The sequence below is a fragment of the Salvelinus sp. IW2-2015 genome, linkage group LG31, assembly GCF_002910315.2.
Source record: "Salvelinus sp. IW2-2015 linkage group LG31, ASM291031v2, whole genome shotgun sequence".
Classification (NCBI taxonomy): Eukaryota; Metazoa; Chordata; class Actinopteri; order Salmoniformes; family Salmonidae; genus Salvelinus; species Salvelinus sp. IW2-2015.
The window spans coordinates 13,980,371-13,991,350 of record NC_036870.1 but is presented as its reverse complement, the minus strand read 5'-3'; positions in this window follow the sequence as shown (position 1 = coordinate 13,991,350).

The following is a 10,980-nucleotide window of genomic DNA, read 5'->3' as shown; positions in this document are numbered from 1 at the left end:
GGGGGAGATTGAGTGCGATGAAAAGTGGGTGACCTGTGAACCAATTGCGGACCACAGCAGCCCGGTGGAAACTAACATTGTCCCAGATGATAACGTACCTGGGCTGCTTTGGCCCCTGGTCATTAGGGATTAGTCTGTAGAGGGTGTCCAGAAATGTGATAATGTGTGCAGTGTTGTATAGGCCTAGGATTACATGATGGTGAAGGACACTGTTTTGACTAATAGCCGCACACAATATGTTGCCACCACGTTGTCCCGGGGCGTTGATGATGGCACGATGTCCTACGATATTTCTGCCGCGGCCCCTTGAAACCTGCCTCGTCCACATATATTAGTTCATGATGCACAGCATCTGCTTCTAGCTCCATGTCTCTCTGAAAGAGACAAGACAAAACAATGTAGCACAGTACGAAAAGACAGGGATCAGTCAATATGATGTAGCACCATACACTTCCAGATCCAGCACCAATGATAAGATAGTATAGCTTATGTGCACATATTCATATCTCAGTTGTTTTACACGGTCTGAGTTTCTTTTGAAAGGGACTCTGTACAGCTGATTCATCTTAATTCTATTGCATTTCAGTAGACGAGACAGTGTAGACGTTTTGGAATATGGTGTTATCTGCCATTATGTGGTCCTGCAGTTCTCTGAGTCTGATGCAGTTATTTGCAATGACCATATTTACAATGTGGGTCTCCTGCTCTGGGGTGAACAGTCAACCTCTTCCACCAGATACTTGTTCTTTTGCAGTTTTGTAAAAACATTTGAATGGTTTTAGTGATAGTACCTTCTCATTATGAAAGCACAGTACATATTACTGTACCAGTAAGACTACAGCACTTACAGTTACTTACCGGTTCTCATTTCTGCAACAGTATAACGGCTCAGATTTGGTTGAACCCGTTGCCCAGCCTCCCAACTGCTCATTCCATGGTTGACAACATGGTCAACCACAGTCGCTCTGATTTCATCAGTTATTGTGTTCCTGACTCCCCTTCCTCTTCCTTTTCCCTGTCTTCTCCTTCTCCTCTTGTCACGCCCTGATCTGTTTCACATGTCCTTGTGATTGTCTCCACCCCCTCCAGGTGTCGCTTATTTTCCCCAGTGTATTTATCCCTGTGTTTCCAGTCTCTCTGTGCCAGTTCGTCTTGTATGTTTTCAAGTCAACCAGTGTGTTTTTCCTGTTCCCCTGCTTTTTGCATTTTCCTTTTTCTAGTCCTCCTGGTTTTGACCCTTGCCTGTTTCTGGACATTGTACCCGCCTGGACTCTGATCTGGTTTTGACCTTTTGTCTGTCCACGACCATTGTCTTGCATACCCCTTTGGATTAATAAACATTGTAAGACTCCAACCATTTTCGTCCTGTGTCTGCATTTGGGTCTCGCCTTGTGCCTTGATAGTACGAACTGGCCATGCCTGACCCAGCAGACTGGACCAGCTCTGCCAAGCTGTCTCCCTGCAGGGAGCCACCATTGGGAGACATCAGGAGTTGCAACAGGGCCTTTTGGAAGGGCTCAGTTCCTTGATGGAACACTACAGCCATGGGTTAAAGGCTATTATGGAGCAAATCAGGGAGTTAGCTCAGACTGTCTGCCTCCTCTGAAAAACCCCAATCACCCAGTAATTTTTTCCCCCTATCTGTGGTGAGTTTGTACAGCCTATCCCGACTCCCCATGAATCCTGCTTACCACCTCCAGAGCGATATTTGGGAATCCTGGTACCTGCCGGTGTTTTCTTTCTCAGTGCTCGCTTATTTTTGAGCTACAGCCATCTTCGTTTTCTTCAGACCGATCGAAGATAGAGTATATAATTACTGTAATGTCGGGAAGGGCGCTTTCGTGGCTTACGGCAGTTTGGGAACAACAATCTGCCATTTGCGGTCATTTGGAGGAATTCATGAAAGAGGTGAAAAGAGTTTGAGTATCTGGTATCCGGGAGAAAGGCGGCCAGCAAACTACTTGACTTACGTCAAAACTCCCGTAGTGTGGCAGACTACGCGGTGGCCTTTCACACGTTGGCCGCCGAGAGTGCCTGGAATCCGGAGTCTCTTTTTGATACTTTTCTGCACGGATTATCTGAGGTAAAGGACGAGCTAGCTGCTCTGGAACTGTCGGTGGACCTCGACTCTCTTATTACTTTAACAATTAAAATTGATGGACGCCAAAGGGAAGGCAATAGTGAGAGTAGGTCTGGTCTTGGGCACACTTGTGCACCCGACATGGTGCGTTCATCTCCTATGGAATCCGGAAGTTTCCAAAGGCAGCTCTTCCGAGAGGAGTCAAAGTCACCCGAGCTCTCTCATGAATCTACGACGGGTGAGTTGGATACTCCTGAGTCTATGCAGTTGGGAAGAACTAGTCTATCAGTTTGGGAGCGCTCACGGAGGATGAATAATAACTGTTGTCTGTACTGTGGAGGGGCAGGACATTTTATAGCTACCTGCTCTATTAGGAAACCCTTGTCTCTAGTGGGTACCAGTACTATAGTGAATCAGACTGGGAGTTCCCTAATTCCCATCACCCGCACACCCGTTTTTGCTCTTGTGCTGTGGGGAGACCAATCTAAGTCTCCCCGAGTGCTCACTGACTCTGGGGCTGATGAATGTCTTATTGATGCCACGATAGCTTCGCAGCTTGGTATCCCCACTTAGCCTCTCTCTGTGCCCATGGATGCTAGGGCACTGGACGGCCGCTCTATAGGGGAAGTCACCCATAATACTGTGCCCGTTCAATTACAGGTTTCTGGTAACCACAGTGAGACCGTACAGTTCCTCCTCATTGCATCTCCCCATGTCCCGGTTCTGTTGGTATGTTCCTGGCTACAAAAACACAATCCTGTGATTGACTGGACCACAAGCTCCATCCTGGGTTGGAGTCCTTTTTGCCATTCCCACTGCCTTCAAGCAGCACAGCCTTCCCCAAGTCATCCTCCTCAGGATGTTAGCAAGACTAAATATGTCTCTGCTATTCCTACTGAATACCATGACCTCCTGGAAGTGTTCAGTAAGGCACGTGCTACTTCCCTTCCCCTGCACTGTCCTTATAATTGTGCCATTGACCTTCTCCCAGGCACTACACCACCTCGGTGTCGGCTGTATTCTCTGTCCACACCAGAGACCATAGCTATGGAGGAGTACATAGAGGAGTCTCAGGCCAATGGGGGCGTCCGTCCGACCCTGCGCCCGTGTATCGACTACTGGGGACTTAATGATATCACTGTTAATCGTTACCTCTCCATGGCGTTTGAACCTCCCCAGGGGGTTAACATGTTTTCAAAGTTGAACCTTCGGAATGCCTACCACTTGGTTCGGATACGCGAGGGGGATGAGTGGAAGACAGCCTTCAACATAGCCAGTGGACATTATGAGTACCAGGTCATGCCATTTGGACTCCCCAAAGCCCCCACTGTCTTCCAGGCTTTGGTCAATTATGTGCTTCGGGACATGCTAAACTGGTTTGTGTTCGTCTACCTGGACGACATCCTGTTTTTTTCCCCAATCTTCCCAAGAACATGTACTCCATGTCAGACAGGTCCTTCAGCGCCTCCTGGAGAACCAATTGTTTGTGAAAGCTGAGAAGTGAGTTCCACCGCTCTTCTATCACCTTTCTGGGATATGTAATTGTTCAGATGGATTCTGGAAAGGTGAAAGCAGTGGTGGATTGGCCTCAACCAACGTCCAGGGTGTAGTTGCAATGGTTTCTTGGGTTTGCAAACTTCTACCGCCGTTTCATTCAGGATTACAGCACCTTGGCAGCCCCCCTCTCGGCACTCCCCTCCCCCAAGGTACCATTCAAATGATCTCCAGCTGTCGACAAAGCCTTTGTGGACCTGAAGCATCGGTTCACAACAGCACCCATCCTCATCCATCTGGACCCCTCGCGTCAATTTGTGGTGGAAGTGGATGCTTCGGATGTTGGCGTGGGGGCCATCCTGTCCCAGCGATCTGCCCAGGACCAGAAGCTTCATCCCTGTGCCTTCTTGTCCCATCATCTCAATCCTGCTGAGAGGAACTACGATGTTGGCAAGCGAGAACTCCTGGCGATGAAGATGGCATTGGAGGAGTGGAGGCACTGGCTGGAAGGAGCAGAACAGCCATTCCTGGTCTGGACCGACCATAACTTGGAATATCTCCGTTCAGCCAAGTGCCTCAACTTAAGGCAGGTCCGGTGGGCCCTCCAGTTTACCAGATTCAACTTTACCATTTCCTACCATCCTGGGTCTAAAAATGTGAAGCCTGATGCTCTCTCCCACCTATACAGTTCCTCTGCCACACCCTCGACTTCCGAAACCATTCTCCCTACCTCATGCCTTGCTGCCACTGTGGATTGGGGTATTGAGAAACTGGTTCGCGAGGCGCAACGCTCCCAGCCTGGACCTGAAGGGGGCTCGTCTAACCGGCTGTTTGTCCCTAACCCAGTCTGGTCCCGGGTCCTGGAATGGGCTCAATCCTCCAGGCTGACCTGTCATCCAAGGTCCCATCATACACTAGCCTTGCCTTTGACAACGTTTCTGGTGGCCCACAATGGTCCCTGACGTCTCTGCCTTCATTACCACATGCACTATGTGCTCAAAACAAGACTCCACGGCAAGCTCCTTCTGGCCTCCTGCAGCCACTACTGGTTCCTCATCGTCCCTGGTCTCATATCGCTGTATTTTGACACTGGGCTCCCTCCGTCTGATGGCAGCACTGTCATTCTAATGGTAGTCGGCCCAGCTTATGGTGCAGCATGTCCTCCTTATCCATGGACTCCCGGGAGACATGGTCTCCGATCAGGGTTCTCATCTCAGTTCTGGAAGGCATTCTGCACCATTATTGGGTCGTCGGCCAGCCTGTCATCCGGATTTCATCCCAAAACTAACGGTCAGTCAGAGCGAGCCAACCAAGACCTGGAGACCACCTTAAGGTGCCTGGTCTCAACTAACCCCACTACCTGGAGCCGTCAACTGGTCTGGGTGGAGTATGCCCGGAACACTCTTCCCAGTTCTGCCACAGGACTCTCCCCTTTTGAGTGCTCCATGAGGTATCCGCCTCCACTCTTCCCGGAACAAGAGCAGGAGCTCAGTGTACCCTCGGCCCAGATGTTTGTTCGCCACTGTCGACGTACCTGGAGAAGAGCCAGGGCGGGTATTCTCAAGACCAACCCCAGGTATCGTCGACAAGCGGACAATCGCCGGACCCCAGCTCCCCGCTACCGCATGGGCAGAGGGTATGACTTTCCACTAGGGATTTGCCCCTGAAGGTTCAACCACGGGGCAGGGGTTTCCAGTACCTGGTTGACTGGGAGGGTCATTGGCAGCAGAGAACTGGAAGGAAAGGCAGCCAAAGGAAGAATTGGCTTTGGTGGTGACCAGTGAAATATACCTGCTGGAGCGCGTGCTATGGGCGGGTGCTGCTATGGTGACCAGTGAGCTAAGATAAGGCTGGGCTTTACCTAGCAAAGACTTATAGATGACCTGGAGCCAGTGGGTTTGGCGACGAGTATGAAGCGAGGGCCTGCCAACAAGAGCATACGGGTCGCAGTGGTGGGTAGTATATGGGGCTTTGGTGACAAAACGGATTGCACTGTGATAGACTGCATCCAATTTAATGAGTAGCGTGTTGGAGGCTATTTGTAAATGACATCGCCGAAGTCAAGGATCGGTAGGATAGTCAGTGTTACGAGGATATGTTTGGCATCATGAGTGAAGGATGCTTTGTTGCGAAATAGGAAGCCGATTCTATATTTAATTTTGGATTGGAGATGCTTAATGTGAGTCTGGAAGAAGAGTTTACAGTCTAGCCAGACACCTAGGTATTTGTAGTTGTGCACATATTCTAAGTGAGAACCGTCCAGAGTAGTGATGCTGGATGGGTGGGCAGGTGTGGACAGTGATCGATTGAAGAGCATGCATTTAGTTTTGCATTTAAGAGCAGTTGGAGGCCACGGAAGGAGAGTTGTATGGCATTGAAACTCGTCTGGAGGTTAGTTAACCTGTCTAGGACTGGGGCCCCTCGCCAACAGCCAATGAAATTGCAGGGTGCCAAATTCAATCAACAGAAATCTCATAATTACATTTTCTCAAACATACAAGTATTAGACACCATTTTAAAGATAAAATTCTCGTTAATCCAACCACAGTGTGCGATTTCAAAAAAGCTTTTCYGCGAAAGCAGAACATATCATTATGTTAGGTCAGCAACTAGTTGCAGAAAGCATACAGTGCTTTTCCAACCAAAGAGAGGAGTCACAAAAAGCAGAAATATTGATCAAATGAATCACTAACCTTTGATATTCTTCATCAGATGACACTCCCGGGACAACATGTTACACAATACATGTATGTTTTGTTCGATCAAGTTCATATTTATATCCAAAAACCTCAGTTTACATTTGGCTTTGCCTCCAAAACATCCCGTGAATTTGCACAGAGCCACAGAAATCACAGAAATACTTATAATAAACATTGATAAAAGATACAAGTGTTATTCACGGATTTAAAGATATACTTCTCCTTAATGCAACCGCTGTGTCAGATTTCAAAAAAACTTTACGGAAAAAGCAAACCATGCAATAATCTGGGTACGGCGCTCAGAGACCAACACAACCCAAGAAGATATCCACCATGTTGGAGTCAACATAAGTCAGAAATAGCATTATAAATATTCACTTACCTTTGATGATCTTCGTCAGAATGCACTCTCAGGAATCCCAGTTCTACAATAAATGTTTGATTCGTTCCATAAAGTCCATCATTTATGTCCAAATTCCTCCTTGTTGTTCGCGCGTTCAGTACACAATCTAAACTCACGACGCGCGGGCAGGTCCAGGCAAAAGTTCAGACGAAAAGTCATARTACAGTCCGTAGAAACATGTCAAACGAAGTATAGAATCAATCTTTAGGATGTTTTTAACATAAATCTTCAATAATGTTCCAACCGGAAAATTCCTTTGTCTTCAGAAAAGCAATGGAACAGAGCTCGCTCTCACGTGAACGAGCGTCACGAGCTCAAGGCATTCCGGCAGACCTCTGACTCATTCCCCTCTCATTCGGCCCCACTTCACAGTAGAAGCATCAAACAAGGTTCTAAAGACTGTTGACATCTAGTGGAAGCCTGAGGAAGTGCAACATGACCCATATCCCACTGTATCTTCAATAGGGAATGAGTTGAAAAACTACCAACCTCAGATTTCCCACTTCCTGGTTGGATTTTTTCTCAGGTTTTTGCCTGCCATATGAGTTCTGTTATACTCACAGACATCATTCAAACAGTTTTAGAAACTTCAGAGTGTGTTCTATCCAAATATGCTAATGCATATATTAGCAACTGGGACTGAGTAGCAGGCAGTTTACTCTGGGCACGCTTTTCATCCAAACGTGAAAATGCTGCCCCCTATCCATAAGTTAACACAATGTCCAAAGAAGGGCCAGAAGTATACAGAATGGTGTCGTCTGCGTAGACATCATTGATGTATACAGAGAAAAGAGTCGGCCCGAGGATAGAACCCTGTGGCACCCCTATAGAGACTGCCAGAGGTCCGGACAACAGGCCCTCCGATTTGACACAGTGAACTCTGTCTGAGAAGTAGTTTCATAGCGCTCAAGCTCTGATTTGTAAGTGAACTCATTATTTAAAAGTGTTTTCACATGTGTCAATGTGGAAAGGCAACTGGCGAAATAGTGTAGCAATGTAGAGACCAATGTTTACAGTTTTGTAGAAGTGTGTTATTAATTTGAAAACTGATTGTAAAGCAGAGAACGTGCATTGTTTGGCACACTTATTAAATGCATTGGCTACAAGTGGTAATGGTTTCAGAGAGAGTGCGTCAATAATCACTGTTAGTGTTTAAGCATTCATTTAAAAAAAAAATGTCATTGGTACCTAGGCACTCCTGTAAATCTGAAAGCATCAGATGGGTTTGAGGCAATATGGTAATTGCTTCACCTTGCCCTGGGTGGAATTTTCAGCACAGTCCATACATTTATTCAATGATTTTAGATCTGCAGGAGTGCCTCGGGGTAAGCAGTTAGGAGATGATTTGGATGCCAGCAATCCAGAGGTTAACAGGTTACAGTATGAGGAAAATGCTTTCAGGAACAATCGACAAGACAGTTGGACTATTGTGTCAATGTGAGTTATATCTTCTCTTCAGTTAAAGTTTCTTTACTATTTTATGTTCTCACATGGTGTGTCTGTCTGCTTGTCCACTGTATCTACTGTCTAGAACACCACTTGTTCCTCTCTCTAACATATGGCAGTCTTACCAAAGTGTTTGCTGCCTTATTCGTAGTATGGGTAGTATGGGTTTTTAATCAGGAGTTAAACCTCGTAATCTATTTAGAGTCAGTATTTATTAATGTGGGCCCCATGTTGACACACCAAATTTAAAGGGGGCAGGATTATAGATTGAATTTGGGCAACCGTAATGAAGTGTTTTTTTTGGCAAAGACTGGACCAGGGCCATTTGAAACCTACATACTCCATCAGATCTCCCTGTGTGTGATTGTTTTTCCCTTTCTACCCTACTGTATGTCGACGAGAGGTTAATGTCAGATTAGGCCAAACAGCACATCTAATTATGGTGTTAACATATCTCCGTCTCAGCCGGGGCGATTTTTTTTCAAACAAGTGTTTTTGAGTGACGACAAAACCCCACTTTGATCTATAGAGACGGGGCCACTGCCAAGAAAATCTGTCCATCAATTAGATGTGAGAAAATGCCTATGAAGGGATAACAAAGCAGATATCTTTAACCACATTCTTTTAGACTCCCCGTCCCTTAGAGCAGGGGTGGGCAACTCCAGTCCTCGAGTTCCTGATTGGTGTCACACTTTTTCTCCATCCCTAGCAAACACAGCTGATTAATCAAATTGCATTCTAAACTGAAGATCATGATTAGGTGATTATTGGAGTCAGGTGTGTTAGCTGGGGGTTGGGGCAAAACTGTGACACCAATCAGGCCCTCAAGAGGAGGGGAATTGCCCACTCATCTTAGAGGGATGAACAACCTGATGTTATTGGTGGATCAATGTAAGCATGATTTATACCTGCATGGTCAAGCAACTGCCAGACAACCATATGAGTGGCAGAATATACCTGTACTGGCTGCAGTTCTCATCAGCAATCAATCAATCAACGTTTGAGATGACACAGTTTTTCTTTGCCATGCATGCTAATCACTTAATAGCCAATTAACCAAACTATTTTACTGGAATGTCAGGGGAATCTCCAGTGCTGTAAACAAAGAATATGGCCGGGATTCAATGCATGGAGGTGCATCATAACTGACGTTAAAAAAATAATTTAAAAGGAACAACTGTATTGCTCTCTTAGACTGAATCCTGGCCTATGTCTTCCGAATGGTTGGGAAGGGCAAGGGTTGTGTTCATTAGGCACCAAACTCCCTAATGAAGAAAACTCACTGAAAGAGGGACTTCCTGGACTTGTCCAATATGAATCGCGGATACATTTTCCACTAATGAACATGACACAGGTTACACTACTGTGCATCACCCTCTCTCCGTATCTGCAGTGTTTTGAGCGGTCCCTCACCCATTTAACTGTAATTTCCTGTCATGTAATCAAAAAATAACTTTTCATAACCCTTAATCCCCACCTCCTGTGATGGAGAGCTTTGGCATCAATGGTCACGCATCCTTTCATATGGGGTCAGGAAGTCACTCAGTGTCTCTGTTGGAAGTACTTTGAAGAGGTGTTCTTCCTCCTTTCATTGGAGGAGTCATTGATTTGACATGACTGTTATGGTGTAAGTTCTGTGTAGCCATGTAAAATAATACTTCCCCTCTCTTCCTTTCCACACAAAAATGGCCAACCATTAGAGAACATGTTGTTGGATTACAATGGACATGTTTGAAATGTATCTGTAATCTATTTAATACCTAAATTCAGTGAATGATCCACATTGTAGGAAGTCACCACTGAATAATCAGGCCAGCTTCACAGAGGAAGTAGTGTTCAAGTAGGTGCTTCACAAGGAGAATACTTTGACCAAATTTTGCAGGGAAATATGGAACTTTACAAAGGCCTTTGTTGGGCCAATAGTTGACAAATACTGTATTCAAAAGGTTCATATCTAAATCACACTGCTGGCTCAAGCAATGTGCATTAAGGCACTGAGATTAAATAATGCATGAGATAAGTCACACAGCATCCTCTCTCAAAGCAAGGTACAATGAATATAATGTAACATAATGCAGTTGGTGGACTACTGCAGTGTTGCGGTGCTGCAACCCTCCAGATGCCTTCTCTGTTTTKTGTTGATCTCTTGTCCAGTTGCAGTGCCCACCTTCACATGAATGATTTAGAGCAGGCACCAGAGAAGAACACTCTGGCTTGCACGTTTTGTGCCCTGCATGGTCCTCTGATAGTACAGCGGCTCCATGGATGTTAACGAGACATTCGGTGCAGGGGACTATGTCGCATTCCGTTCCTACTAGTATGTAATACGTACCTACCATTGCAAACCCACTGCCTTGCGCATAATTAGCGCTTTACTCTAGAAGACAAAGCAGGCTACCGAAAACAGGTTGACTTCCTGTGTTTGTGGGTTATTTTTGGGCAGCAGTGGTAGGTCACTTCTGGGAAAGGTTCTGGATGTGTTTGAAACGTACAGTACAGTACTGCAGTTAGAAAGATGACCAGCTGGCTAGGGAATTTGGATAATGAAAACAAGGGAAGCGTTTTGTCTGAATTTAGAGTAGGGGACATAACCGGGAACTGACCCCTATCAAGGTTCACTTGACCCTGACAAACTGCAGAGAAGTAATGTGTTTATATTCTGTGAAGATTTTCCCTGTAATCTTAATTTCATGATTCATAATTCTTTGGTGATGAGAGAGTCCAAAAAGAGAGAAGTAATCGACATCAGCAACAGCAAAAAAACTTGCTTCTCACTGAGTGACATTTATAGTGACACATACATTTACAGTGACACATACATTTTTTTGTGACACATACATTTCTCATATTTGGAGTCC